The sequence below is a fragment of the Epinephelus lanceolatus genome, chromosome 19, assembly GCF_041903045.1.
Source record: "Epinephelus lanceolatus isolate andai-2023 chromosome 19, ASM4190304v1, whole genome shotgun sequence".
NCBI lineage: Eukaryota > Metazoa > Chordata > Actinopteri > Perciformes > Serranidae > Epinephelus > Epinephelus lanceolatus.
Genome location: NC_135752.1, coordinates 40,929,573 through 40,943,370, shown reverse-complemented (window position 1 = coordinate 40,943,370; position 13,798 = coordinate 40,929,573). Strand labels below are relative to the sequence as shown.

The following is a 13,798-nucleotide window of genomic DNA, read 5'->3' as shown; positions in this document are numbered from 1 at the left end:
CTGAAAGGATTTGATACCAAATATCCCCATAACTAATGAAATGATATGAATAAAGATATGAACACGTGTATCAGGAGCCTTCAGAGATCATAAAGAATACAACAAAAATGAGAGGTTTATTCTACGTGCAGAGGACGTTAGTTCAGGACTTCTGTTTACCAATTTCAATCAATAAATCAATCAATCAATTTTATTTATAAAGCCCAATATCACAAATCACAATTTGCCTCACAGGGCTTTACAGCATATGACATCCCTCTGTCCTTATGACCCTCACAGCTGATCAGGAAAAACTCCCCAAAAAAAAACCCTTTAACGGGGAAAAAAAAATGGTAGAAACCTCAGGAAGAGCAACTGAGGAGGGATCCCTCTTCCAGGACGGACAGACGTGCAATAGATGTCGTACAGAACAGATCAGCATAACAAATTAACAGTAATCCATATGACACAATGAGACAGAGAGAGAGAGACAGAGAGAGAGAGAGAGAGATGCAGGTAATAACAGTAGCTTACAACAACATTATTGAAAGTAATAATATTATAGTTATAGTTCTGGCTACTGTGGTACAATATGTTGAAAGTATGTATTAATATCTGGCAGTATACATGTGTGACAATAGTCATATGTGTATAATAACAGTAGAAGTATGACTAATGACTAATGATGGCAGCAGCAGCAGGAGGCATCTGGCAGGACCACGGCAGCAGCACAACCACACACGTCACGCTGTCCAGGCACCGCTGTGATATGAGTTAATCTGAGAGACAGTGGAGCACAAAGGCTCCGGAGAAGAAGCCGAGTTAGTGACATCCAGAATGGCCGAGTTAGCAAGATGCAGTAATAGAATACGAGAGAGAAGGTGCCCGGTGTATTATAGGGGGTCCTCCGGCAGACTAGGCCTAAGTCAGCCTAACTAGGGGCTGGTACAGGGCAAGCCTGAGCCAGCCCTAACTATAAGCTTTATCAAAGAGGAAAGTCTTAAGTCTAGTCTTAAATGTGGAGACGGTGTCTGCCTCCCGGACCGTAACAGGAAGATGATTCCACAGGAGAGGAGCCTGATAGCTGAAGGCTCTGGCTCCTGATCTACTTTTGGAGACTTTAGGGACCACGAGTAACCCTGCGTTCTCAGAGCGCAGTGTTCTGGTGGGATAATATGGCACTATGAGCTCTCTAAGATATGATGGAGCTTGACTATTTAGAGCTTTATAAGTTAACAGTAGGATTTTAAATTCAATTCTGGATTTTACAGGGAGCCAGTGCAGCGAAGCTAAAACAGGAGAAATATGATCTCGTTTCTTAGTTCCTGTTAGTACACGTGCTGCTGCATTCTGAATTAGCTGGAGAGTTTTTAAGGACTTACTAGAGCTACCTGATAATAGAGAGTTACAGTAATCCAGCCTAGAGGTAACAAAAGCGTGGACCAATTTTTCTGCATCTTTTCGGGTCAGGATAGGCCTAATTTTCACAATATTACGCAGATGAAAAAATGCAGTCCGTGAGGTTTGTTTTAAATGAGAATTAAAAGACAAATCTTGATCAAATATTACTCCGAGGTTTCTTATGGTAGTGCTAGAGGCCAGAGCAATGCCATCTAGAGAAACTATGTCATCAGATAAAGAGTCTCTGAGTTGTTTGGGGCCAAGAACAATAACTTCAGTTTTGTCTGAATTTAACATCAGGAAATTGGTGCTCATCCAGGTTTTTATGTCTTTAAGGCAGTTATGGAGTTTAGTTAATTGATTACTTTCTTCTGGCTTCATCGATAAATACAGCTGAGTATCATCCGCATAACAATGGAAATTTATAGAGTGATTTCTAATGATGTTACCTAAAGGAAGCATATATAGAGTAAATAGGATTGGTCCGAGCACAGAACCTTGCGGAACTCCAAAACAAACTTTGGTACGTAAGGATGATTCATTATGAACGTGAACAAACTGAAAACGATCAGATAAATAAGATTTAAACCAGCTTAGTGCAGAACCTTTTAGGCCAATTAAGTGATCCAGTCTCTGCAGTAGAATTTGATGGTCAATTGTGTCAAACGCCGCACTAAGATCTAATAAAACAAGTACAGAGACAAGTCCTTTGTCTGAAGCAATCAGAAGGTCATTTGTAATTTTAACTAGTGCTGTCTCAGTGCTATGATGCACTCTAAATCCTGACTGAAATTCCTCAAATAAATTATTATCATGGAGAAAATCACACAGCTGGTCTGCGACTACTTTCTCAAGGATCTTTGACATAAAGGGAAGATTAGATATTGGTCTATAGTTGGCTAACACCTCTGGATCCAGGGTGGGCTTTTTTAGGAGAGGTTTAATTACAGCTACCTTAAAAGACTGTGGTACATAGCCTGTTAATAAGGATATATTGATCATATCTAATATATGAGTGTTAACTAAAGGAAAGACCTCCTTAAGTAGCCTAGTTGGGATGGGGTCTAAGAGACACGTTGATGATTTAGATGAAGAAATCACTGCGGTCAATTCTTGAAGAGAAATTGGGGAGAAGCAATCTAAATATATATTAGGTCTTACAGCTGTGTTTGAGGTTAGATAGGTACTATCTGAGGACAGGAGGTTATGAATTTTGCCTCTAATAGTTAGAATTTTGTCATTAAAAAAGCTCATAAAATCATTACTGCTAAGGGCTAAAGGAATACAAGGCTCAATAGAGCTTTGACTCTCAGTCAGCCTGGCTACAGTGCTGAAAAGAAACCTGGGGTTGTTCTTGTTTTCTTCTATTAATGCTGAGTAATAGTTTGCTCTGGCATTGCGGAGGCCCCTCTTATAAGTTTTGAGACTGTCTGTCCAGATTAAACGAGATTCTTCCAGTTTGGTCAATCGCCAATTCCTTTCAAATTTTCGCGATATTTGTTTTAACTTACGGGTTTGAGAGTTGTACCAAGGAGCGAACTTTCTTTGCTTTTTTAACTTCTTTTTAAGAGGAGCTACAGAGTCAAGTGTTGTTTGCAGCAAGCCTACGGCGCTATTGACAAAATGATCAAAGTCGGTACAGGAAACCTCTGTTACTGAGGGACTTGGTATTGAATTTAACGACGGAGTAATCTTTTCCTTAAATTTTGCGACAGCACTATCTGATAAACATCTAGTATAGTAACTGTTGCTGAGTGGCGTGTAATCGAGTAAAAAGAAATCAAAAGTAATCAGATAATGATCCGATAGCGAGGGATTCTGTGGAAAGACTTTTAGGTTATCAATTTCAATTCCATACGTCAGAACTAGATCGAGGGTATGGTTAAAACAATGAGTGGGTTCATGTACACCCTGACTGAAGCCAATGGAGTCTAATAATGAGATAAACGCGGTAGCCAGGGAGTCATTATCAACGTCGACATGAATGTTGAAATCGCCTACAATAATAACTTTATCTGATTTAAGAACTAAACTGGATAAAAACTCTGAGAATTCAGATACAAATTCAGAATACGGGCCAGGAGCACGGTACACTATAACAAATAAAAGTGGCTGCGAGGTTTTCCAGGTCGGATGTAAAAGACTAAGAACGAGGCTTTCAAATGAATTATAATCTAGTTTAGGTTTAGGGCTGATTAACAGACTAGAGTTAAAAATGGCTGCAACTCCCCCTCCTCGGCCGCTGCCTCGAGGAATGTGGGTATTATTATGACTGGGAGGAGTGGATTCATTGAGACTAACATATTCATCTTCACACAGCCAGGTTTCTGTGAGACTGAGTAAATCAATATGATTATCTGATATTAATTCGTTTACTAACACTGCTTTAGACGATAGAGACCTGATGTTTAACAGTCCACATTTAATTCTCCTGTTTCGTCTTTCTGTCACAGAAGAGGTTTTAATTTTTATGAGGTTGTTATGCACAACTCCTCTTTGTTTAATTTTAGATTTAAATAATTTAGGTGGTCGGGGGACAGACACCGTTTGTATAAAACTATGAAAACTATGGCTGGGTAACTGCACTAGAAGCTCAGAGAGGCGTATAGGACTGTGTCTCTGTCTTTACAACCAATTAAAGACAATATGAGGACATTTTAGGACAGAATTAAAAACACATACCTGCACAGAGACATTTAGTACCAGCACTACTTTAACAAAGTACTTTAGGGGTTTGTGAAGTTGGTCCAGGAGGATCATTATTGGACGTGGAAAAGACGACACCATGTGACCAGCCTGTTCTCATTCTGCAGTCGTCAAATACCACCGCTTTGTCAGTGATTTTGGTGTCACGTATGACAGTATAATATGCAGTGGGGGGCGTCAGTTTGTGACGTGGCCAGACAGAACCTGTTGTGCTGTGATGATAGGCCACTGAACGGCATCGGGTTAAAACGCTGCCGGTAACGGTGTAACATAAGGAGCATGAAAGACCCTGTAGGGTGGATGGGAGGGGCGGTGGACGGGTCCAACAAATCCTGGACTTTCAGCTGAGACCCTGGTGTTCACTTCCTGTGTGAATGTAGAGTCAAAGCATGATGTTTTTCTAAATCTAACCACGTGCTTTTGTTGACGTCGTGGTGTTGGTTGCGGCGTGCCGGAACATCATCAGCAAGTTATCTAGCTTGTCTATTCCCCACAGACAAGACACTCTACCGGAGTGCAATATAAAGTACAGTACTGTGTTTCACCACACATTCATTTAGAGGGGCGCTGTTTCACTCATTGTAAAATACTCAGAAGAGATGACAACAACAGCACAGAAGAATTACTGAAACTGTTAAACAAAGTGTTTTTATTAAAATGACAATTACAATCTGAAAAAACAGAGGAAGCTTGGCTTCCCTTGGCCTCCGGAAGAAAACGCCACTGCTGATGGATGAGGTCAGTCATTTGTAAACCACATGCACTCAAGTTGTGTTTAAACACGTATGTACAAACACAATATAGACGTTATCCAAAACAACTGGCGTTATTCAAAATGAAAACTATATTTCTTTCTCGTAGTCCCTGGGTGTTCCAGTGAGCTCGATGGTGATGCAGCTCAGCAGAGCGTGCCCAGCGTCTGCCCTGCACCTCGTGCGTCTCATCCATCCAGCAGCAGCAGACGTGTCGTCACTGATTCACTGATTCATACCTCTTGTGTTCATAAACGATGCGTCACATCCAGACGCTGGCGCCCAGCAGCAGCATTTGGCTCAAAAGCCTTGTGATAGGGCTCAAGGGTCGGGGTCAACATCCGTGTGCACATTCTTTAGTTGTGCCACATTGTGCAGCACCGGCACAGTTTGGTTCCTGCGGGTGCGTCTTTGTAACGTCGGGCCCAACGCAGCGCAGAGATCCAGCAGCACCACACGCAGCAGTCTGAACTGGCTCATAAGCCACTCATCATCGTTGGCCAGTAGGAAGTTTAGTATATTTAATGAGACTGAATAAATTAATTGTCCGTCATCAGCCGTGATCCTGGGTTCTTGTTCTGGTCTGTTATCTTGAGGACTTTGTTTTCTGGGTTCTGAGTTTTCTGTTTTTCTTGTTTCATGTTGTTCATTCATGTTGAGTCTGTTTCCTGTTTTATTTTGTAGGTTTATTCCTCATGTGTCATGTCTGGTTTTATTTGCTGCTTTGGTGATTGTCTGCCCCGCCCTGATTTGTTTCACCTGTTCCCATCAACCGTGCTGTCACCTGTCCCTCGTTATAAGACTCCTCTCCTTGTGTGATCAGTCTTTGTGCTCCCTTTGTCTTTTGTCAGTCCGTCTGCGGCAGTCTCTGAGCTCCTTGTCAGCACTGCAGTGATTAAAGTCACAAGAACAAATTTTAGAGAGTCTGGGGAGATGAGTTTTCTGCAAATGCATTTTAATTTTCAAATTTTACATTTCAAATTGAATTTTGGTATCTATTTGCTGGGGCATATTTTGAAAATTAAATCTCAAATGTCTTTTTTTTTAAATTTAATTAAGTGAAATAATGTGCAGTCTAGAAGAAGAAAATGAAAATGCAAATAGATTGATTGATCATTAATTTTATTTATGAGTCAAATAATGCAGCCACATTCTTAAAATTAAAAAGCATTTCTGCAAATGCATTTTAATTTAAATATCGGTCACAAGCTGCTTCCATACAATATACCCATATAGATGATGTAATTATAACCGGACTTCAGACCAAGCACCAAACTTACGCATGAGCTGCGTCTGACACGGATAAAGGTGAGGATGCACCTGTACGTGAGTTGCAGACTCTGGAAAAACAAAACATTACGGTCAACAGTGGTGACATTTCAGCTTGTCACACGCTTTACTGTAAGGACAGCAAAGCAAAGCCGACCATTATAGTTTGCTTTGCTAACCGAAAAAGCAAAACTGACTTGTTGAAACAAGCGAGGAAATTGTCCGAGATGGGAGTTTACATCAATGAACACTTAACAAAAAAGAATGCAGACATCGCCTGGCAGGTGTAACATAGTTAAATTGGTTCAGGTTAAATCCTGCTAAAAATGTGAAGACTACGCCACCTGCTGTCATGAATATGTACCTGCAACGAGAGTTGTAGCGAAGGATTATGGGTAATCCTCAATGTGCCGGAGGATTTGTTTGAGGTAACGTGTCTGTGAATGTCTGTGGACAAAAATAATGTTAACTAGCTTCAAAAGGCCTTACAAAGTAAACTGGCTTTATTTGGTTGTATATTGGTTATCTTGGGATGAAGTCGCCATGTTTTTGTCAAGTCAACCACTCGTTTTTATGTGTTTTATCGCCAGTAAAAGTAGTCTCTGTAGTGTCGCTAGCTAACATTCACCTGTGCCTGTATTTTCCTTTGTCTAACCCAGGTATGTTGTACTGTTTTAGACATGCAGGTGGATTGTTGTTTAATTCATTTACTGTGTATTTTGTGGAAAAATTGTGTTACAGAAATGTTATGGTAAAATGAAAAATACTTAAAAACAGGTCACAGTCCAGAGACTGAAAATTGTTTATTTTTATATTTTATTGTATTTATTTTTTTCTTGTGAAAGAGAGACTTTTCTGTTTTGTTTCATTATTTTATTTACATAAATCCACTATACGATCACTAAGATTTATGGGTAATCCTCAAAGCACCGTTAGCATGTTAGCCGTTAGCCTAGATACAGCCGGGGCGCATAGTAGCGTCAGACCTGTTAAAACGTAAGTGAACGGGCAACCTTCAAGTGCAAAGTTAGTCCACTAAACAAGCTTTTTTTCCACAAAGACCGCCTCATATTGTTAGGATAAATGTCAGAGAACATATAGAAAACGACATGTAAACGTGTTGTCTTACCTTACCGGTGTGCTGCCATGTTTGTTTACCATCTAGCTCTGCTTTCCAAAGCGCGGCCGAAATATATCTGGCGAGCTCTAGATAAAGCCCAGCTGGATACTACTCCAGGTGGAGGTGTCTCATCCTCGGTCACATCCAGACCTTGAAAATAAGGCTGCAACCGGTCCCATTCCTTGCAACAGAGGCATTCCTCTTCTGTGGGCACTGGGGCACAGCATTCACAGGTACACCACCAATCTCCAGAGCTACGCAGCCTTGCAGCAGCCATTCCTCCTCTCTCGTCCTCTACCCTATCAAATTCCTCCTCCACAAAGTCGAAGTCTGGCAAAAAGTCAGCCATTATTCTATAAATCTAGAGGACGAGAGAGGAGGAACAGGTAGAGGACACAGTTTACGGACTCCTCTTTGGCTTGTCTTCCTATGTTGCTCCTTAAAAAGCAAAAAATGAAAATATTTTAATCATTTGCCAGATTAGTGGGGCAGCATAGCTCAATATTTTTCTAGAATCATTCAATTTTGTGATAAAAGCACCAAATTTGGCAGATGTGTTGACAAATATATTTAGAACAAATCTGGATATTGGGGCATCAGAAACTCACCCCCTGGTGGCCACAGCAGGCAATTGAATCCTACCTGCCCATGGACCCGTCCTGTTAACTGGATCCACTCCAAAATGTAATGGCTTCTAAGTTGGACCATGCTACATGCCTCCACCAAGTTTTGTGAAAATCGGTTGGAAAGTTTTCACATAATCCTCATCCAAAAAAATGAATGGAGGTGAATGGGTGGGCACGTGTGGGCGGCCCGTGGACACGCCCCCTGAGTTGGATCAACACCAAAATTTAATGTATTTTAAGTTGGCATGTGTTACATCCCTCCACCGAATTTTGTGAAAATCGGTCAGGCAGTTTTTGTATAATTCTGCTAACAAACTAATAAATTGGGCAGCATAGCTAAAAAAAATTCATTTTTGCGATAAAAGCACAAAATTTGGTACATTTATAGCTTAACATACTGGAATAGAACACTTTGGTCACCCCCCCAAGCTGCTGTTACCATGTTTTCAGCACCACAAATATAATTTAGAGACCAGTTAAAGTGAAAAATATGTTTCATTCGGAACAGGCAAGAGCTTTCGCTATCTTGCAGCCCACCAAATGGCTGCATGTCTCGGACCAGAGATGTCATGTGCCCTTCCAATGTTCCATGCTTTGACAGGCTGTGACACCATATCCAGCTTTGCTGGACATGGAAAGAAGGCAGCATGGTCAACATGGAAGTCGCTGCCAGAACTGACAGATGCACTACTGACGCTGGCAAGTGGACCAGAGGAGATCCCAGATGATGCAATGAGCATTATTGAGAGGTTTGTCATATTTCTCTTTGACAGAACCAGCACTGCTGTACTGAGTTTTTCCGTGGAAAGAGCTTCCTTCTTGTGCCATCTACCTTGGTGCAGCTGCTGGTTCTGTCAAAGAGAAATATGACAAACTCTCAATAATGCTCATTGCATCATCTGGGATCTCCTTTGGTCCACTTGCCAGCGTCAGTAGTGCATCTGTCAGTTCTGGCAGTGACTTCCATGTTGACCATGCTGCCTTCTTTCCATGTCAAGCAAAGCTGGCCGCCCATTCACTTCCATTCATTTTTTGGATGAGGATTACGTGAAAACTGTCCAACCAATTTTCACAAAACTTGGTGGAGGCATGTAGCATGGTCCAACTTAGAAGAAGTGATGCCCCAATACCCAGATTTGTTCTAAATATATTTGTCAACACTTCTGCCAAATTTGATGCTTTTTATCAAAAAAATGAACAATTTTATAGCTATGCCGCCCCACTAAAGAAACTTAGGGGTCCGTGAAATCTAAGTTGTTGTTGCCTCAAAGTTTTTCCTATTCTTCTTCCATTACTAGCAGTTGGCAACCATTGGCAACTAGTGTAGGTACAGCCACCTAGAATTTACTTTTCTACTGAGGCCCATATTGATTGTTTTTCTCTTTAGCCTTTACCTATGATGTTCAAAATGTGTACATCCTAAAAATATTACATAGTTACAGTTGAAATAAAATGTTTACCTTGATGGACAGTCCACTGCACTGCTTGTTGCAGGAAGCAACTGCCGCTGGCTGGCAGTTGGCTGGCAGTTGGCTAGGTGGCTTGTAGTGGTGGTGGGGTAGAAAGTGTTTGAGACACTGTGAATGTGTCTAACTGTATTTTTTAGCTGCAACCAGCATCTCTATAGGTCGCTCTGTTGGTTGGTTGGTTGGTTAGTCGGTCCTTCGGTCGGTCCACAAAGCTTTTCTTGAATAATTCAAAAAGTACTTGACCAAAAATGTTTGAAATTTGCATACTGCAAGTAGAGACCATGAGTAACTATGCCAGAAAAAATGACCAGGATTCATTCATAGGTGGCGCTATACTAAGCATTTCAAAATGAAAATTTTGCTTTTCTTGAGGTTGTGTGTATGCGTGTTGTGTGGATGCATGCATGTATGAGGTCACAGCTATTGCGAATTTGCGCTTGTTCTTAATTTAATGTGAACTGTGAGTGTGTCTAACTGTATTTTTCTTAATTTAATACATATTTACATTTTTAAAATATTGTAATGAATCATTTAAACATTTTGATTAATTTTATTGAATAAATGGTTGCTATGGCAACCAGGGTGCGTTTTTGCAATGCCCCAATATCCAGATTTGTTTGAAATATATCCACCAACACATGTACCAAATTTTGTGCTTTCATCACAAAATGAACGATTGTTCTGATATATTGAGCTAAGCCGCCCCACTACTGAAGAAATATGCAATAAAACAGACTCTGCCTCCAGGCGCACACTGGATCTCTCCCAAGTCCAGCTAGTCACTCAGAGAGGCGTCAAAGACCCACCTGTATTCCGAGGTGAGAGTTCAGATACACTGGCTGTCGATGACTGGGAGGAATCAATGAAAAATTACATCAGGAAAAGTGGTGTTCAGTTGGAGAATCAAGCTGAGGAAATTCTCATACACCTGGGAAGCAGGGCAAAGGATGTTGTGAGATTTGGAATAAGAAATGGCGAAATTGATATACAGCAAAACCCACAGGCCATCTATGGACTCCTGCGAAAACACTTCAGCTCCAGCCATTGCTCTTTTGTGCCCCTAGCTGACTTTTATTCCACCCTGCCAAAAGAACAAGAAGATCCATATGAGTATTGGCTGAGACTGAACAGAGCCGCTGATGTCGCTGTGAGTTGTCTTAAAGAACAGGGCAAGATGTTTGACAACCCCAGTGTTGAAGTTACGCGTATGTTCATCAGACACTGCCCCAGTAGGGATTTAACTCTTACCTTCAGGTCCAAGACGATTGATAAATGGTCAGCTCGTGAAGTCCAGGAAATGGTAGATGAATACCATCTGGAGAAGGGACTCAGGTCGTCTACTGAGGGAAGTAACAAAATCAACGTGAGTAAAATTGAGGTTAGCCCCAATCCTACTTTGGTTAAAGACACCCCTGAACAGAAGAAGGCTGTGAGTCAAGACATTTCTGCCCTAAAGAGGCTGATTGGTTTGCTAGAAAAAGTGTTGCTTCAGGGCCCAGGTTATGCTCAAGCCACAAAAAAGCCAAACACCAAAAACAGACTTCCAAGAGTTGAGGGCTTGAATGACATGCCATGTTCCATATGTAATGACAGCTCACACACTGCCGAGAGAACAGGCTGTGTTTTCTGTGTCATTTACCTGGCCATTCAAGATGCAACTGCCCGGAGGATAGACGTCCGACTCTCCATGGCCAGCAGGGAAACCAAATGATCTGCGTGCAGGGGAGGACAGCTCAGATCAAATGAGTGAGCCTCCCACCTTGGATTTGACAGACATTGATGATTATGAGACATTGTGTCACACTTACAGCAGCATAGTGCCGTCACACAAAACTCTGATTGTGCAAAACATACAAAGACTCTCAAAGACTGATAGCCTATTCTACACAGATGTGACTACTGATAGTGGGCATATTCTCAGAGCACTAGTGGACAGTGGATCTACGGCATGCACAGTTAGTGAGACAGCTGACGCAAACCTCTTACTCTCTATCCAGGGACGAAAATCCCATTTCATAGTTGGGGGGGGACAATAAACAGTAAAATTTTAGAGAATAATTCCAGGGGGGGGACAAGGAAAAAAAGTTGTAGCCTGTCTTTTATACAACATCTTTTACCGCAATTTGACGCTTTAATCTTCTCTCTATCTCTCCAACAGGCAGGCATAGGACCTTTCTTAGCACTGGCTGAGTCCACCTGCACATGTCCAGATTTAATACAAAATGATTGAAATAAAATTAACATGTACACAACGACAACAGTCAGGTGCGCCGTGCTGTCCAAGGCGCTGAGTGTGTCTGGAGCAGAGCAGGTCTCTGTCTCCCCGTGCGCAGTAGTGTGAATATTTATGCTATTAAGTAAACGGAGAAAACATGTATCTCATTGTTTAATAGCAGCAAAACAATAAGGCTTCATTCGTCAAAGACAGAAACTTGATCTCTCTCCTTCTCTCCCTCTTTTTCACCTGGCTCAGGTGTGTGGAATGGATCCGTCATCTCTGGCTGCAGGAGCAAACCGTTTTGTTTGTTTTTTTCGTTTTTTTACCGGCAGTGAGATAAACATTTCCTGCAATTAAACTGGTGAACTGGTTTATAAACAGTGTGCTGTGAGATCTGCTGCTGCGCACCTCAAAACCGTGCGTAATAATCGTGCGTAATGGCCGCTCCTCATCAGTTAAACTGCACGTCTGTCATGTTTGTCTCACTGACAGGTGGAGAGCCTACAGATATTAACTACGAGCCGCTCCGTCACTGACTGCTCTTGTCCTGTCCTCTCCCTCTTCTTTCTCTCCTGTCCTCTCTGACTATCACTAAACTCTGGCTTTTGAACAATGCAGGAGAAATGTTGCAGACAGTTTATATTATCAGCCTGGGCCTGGGGCTTGTTGTAACAGTAAATGGGATGTGTTGTAACATGTGTAAGTTAAACTGTGTCTGCGAGTGAACATCTTACCCTGCACGATGTGGGCAGCCGGGTCCAGCCACGCGCTGCAACTGCTGCCAAGTACTAACTAGCCCCGCCCGTTGGAAAGAGTGTGGGATATACCACTACTAGGAATGGGGGGGGGGGACTAAATCTTTTAAGATTTAAATAGCACATTATTGCGCTTTTATAATGAGCACCGCTTACATTGTGCTTTTAATAAATACTACTGCATTGTTCAAAAATTATTAATTGTGTCTCAAATTATTCTAGGGGGGTACAGCTTTATTGAAGGGGGAGTCATGTCCCCCCTGTCCCCCCCGGGATTTCCGCCCCTGAGTCTATCCCTAACATCGAAAGGTAATCAGCCGAGGAGTTTGTCATTGTTGGCTGTGGAGGTCACCTTGTCACACCGTCTGCCATGTATGAACTCACTGCATCAGTTTACGGCTGCAAGATGATAATTCCTGTACTAGTTGTCCCAGGCCAAAGCGATGAAATGATTCTTGGCAGCAATGCCATCAAGTGGCTTATTTCGCAGATGAAGGAGACTGTTCGTGGCCAGAACATCACACCTCCAGTGAACTGTGCTCTGTATGATAATCTTCCCCGTTTAGTGTCTCTGCTGTCTTGCTCAGATGACTGGAAAGGCGGAACGATGCCAAACAGAATCGGCACAGCAAAACTCAAAAAATGTGTCACTCTACAGCCCATGTCTGAACATTTGATGTGGGCTAAGTTACCTGCATCTGACATCTCTGCAGTGGGAAGTACAGTCATGATTGAACCCACCCAGCAAGGTGAGGCAGCATTCAGTTATTGTGCTCCTCACCTGTGGAACAAACTTCCTGTAGATCTGAGGTCTGCTCAAACTGTCAGCTCCTTTAAATCAGGGCTAAAAACACTATTGTTTACTGAAGCATACTCTTAGATTAAATACTTACCTGCTGTATTCTACTGCCCATACTTTTTAACTACACACTGCTGATTTATGCCTTTTATTATTCTACTTCTTTTCTTATCCTGACTGTTTTTATTATTATCACTATCATTCTCAATTTCTATTTCCCTTTTTAATCGACTGTTTTTATTGTTTTAAATTGTGTCTTGTTGCTTTTAATGTCTCTGTAAAGCACTTTGAATTACCTTGTGTTGAATTGTGCTATACAAATAAACTTGCCTTGCCTTGCCTTACCTTGCCAGTCCAAAACCAGACCTGCACATATTCTGGTGGGTAGAGTTGTCACTTCCCTATGGTGGGATGGCTGGGTTCCAGTCAAAATAGTTAATCCCACCGAGAAGCCACTCACCCTCAAAAGGAATGCAAAGGTTGCAGATGTGTCCCCCTGTCTTTCTGTCCAGGACTTACCTGAGCCTGATCGCATCCAGTCCAGTGCACAGTTCACACAGAGCTCTTCACCTGCACCACGATCAGAGGAGGAGATATCACGCATCTTGACTGACATGGGCTTGCAGGACTTGGACCTCTCATCTTTTGAAGTCTCTCCCGAGTGGAAAGATAAACTGCTGCAGATCATTGAGCAGTGTGAGTCC

General features: G+C 41.9%; 1 protein-coding gene and 1 long non-coding RNA gene across 2 annotated transcripts in view; one reads left to right on the top strand and one right to left on the bottom strand.

Annotated features, from left to right (window-relative positions):
• LOC117269852 (scavenger receptor cysteine-rich type 1 protein M130-like) overlaps positions 1–13,798 on the top strand; it is a 103,424-nt gene that overhangs the window by 40,619 nt on the left and 49,007 nt on the right. The gene's annotated exons all lie outside the window — the stretch shown is intronic.
• Positions 1–13,798, bottom strand: part of LOC144458721 (uncharacterized) — a 93,508-nt gene that overhangs the window by 74,364 nt on the left and 5,346 nt on the right. The window lies entirely within an intron of this gene.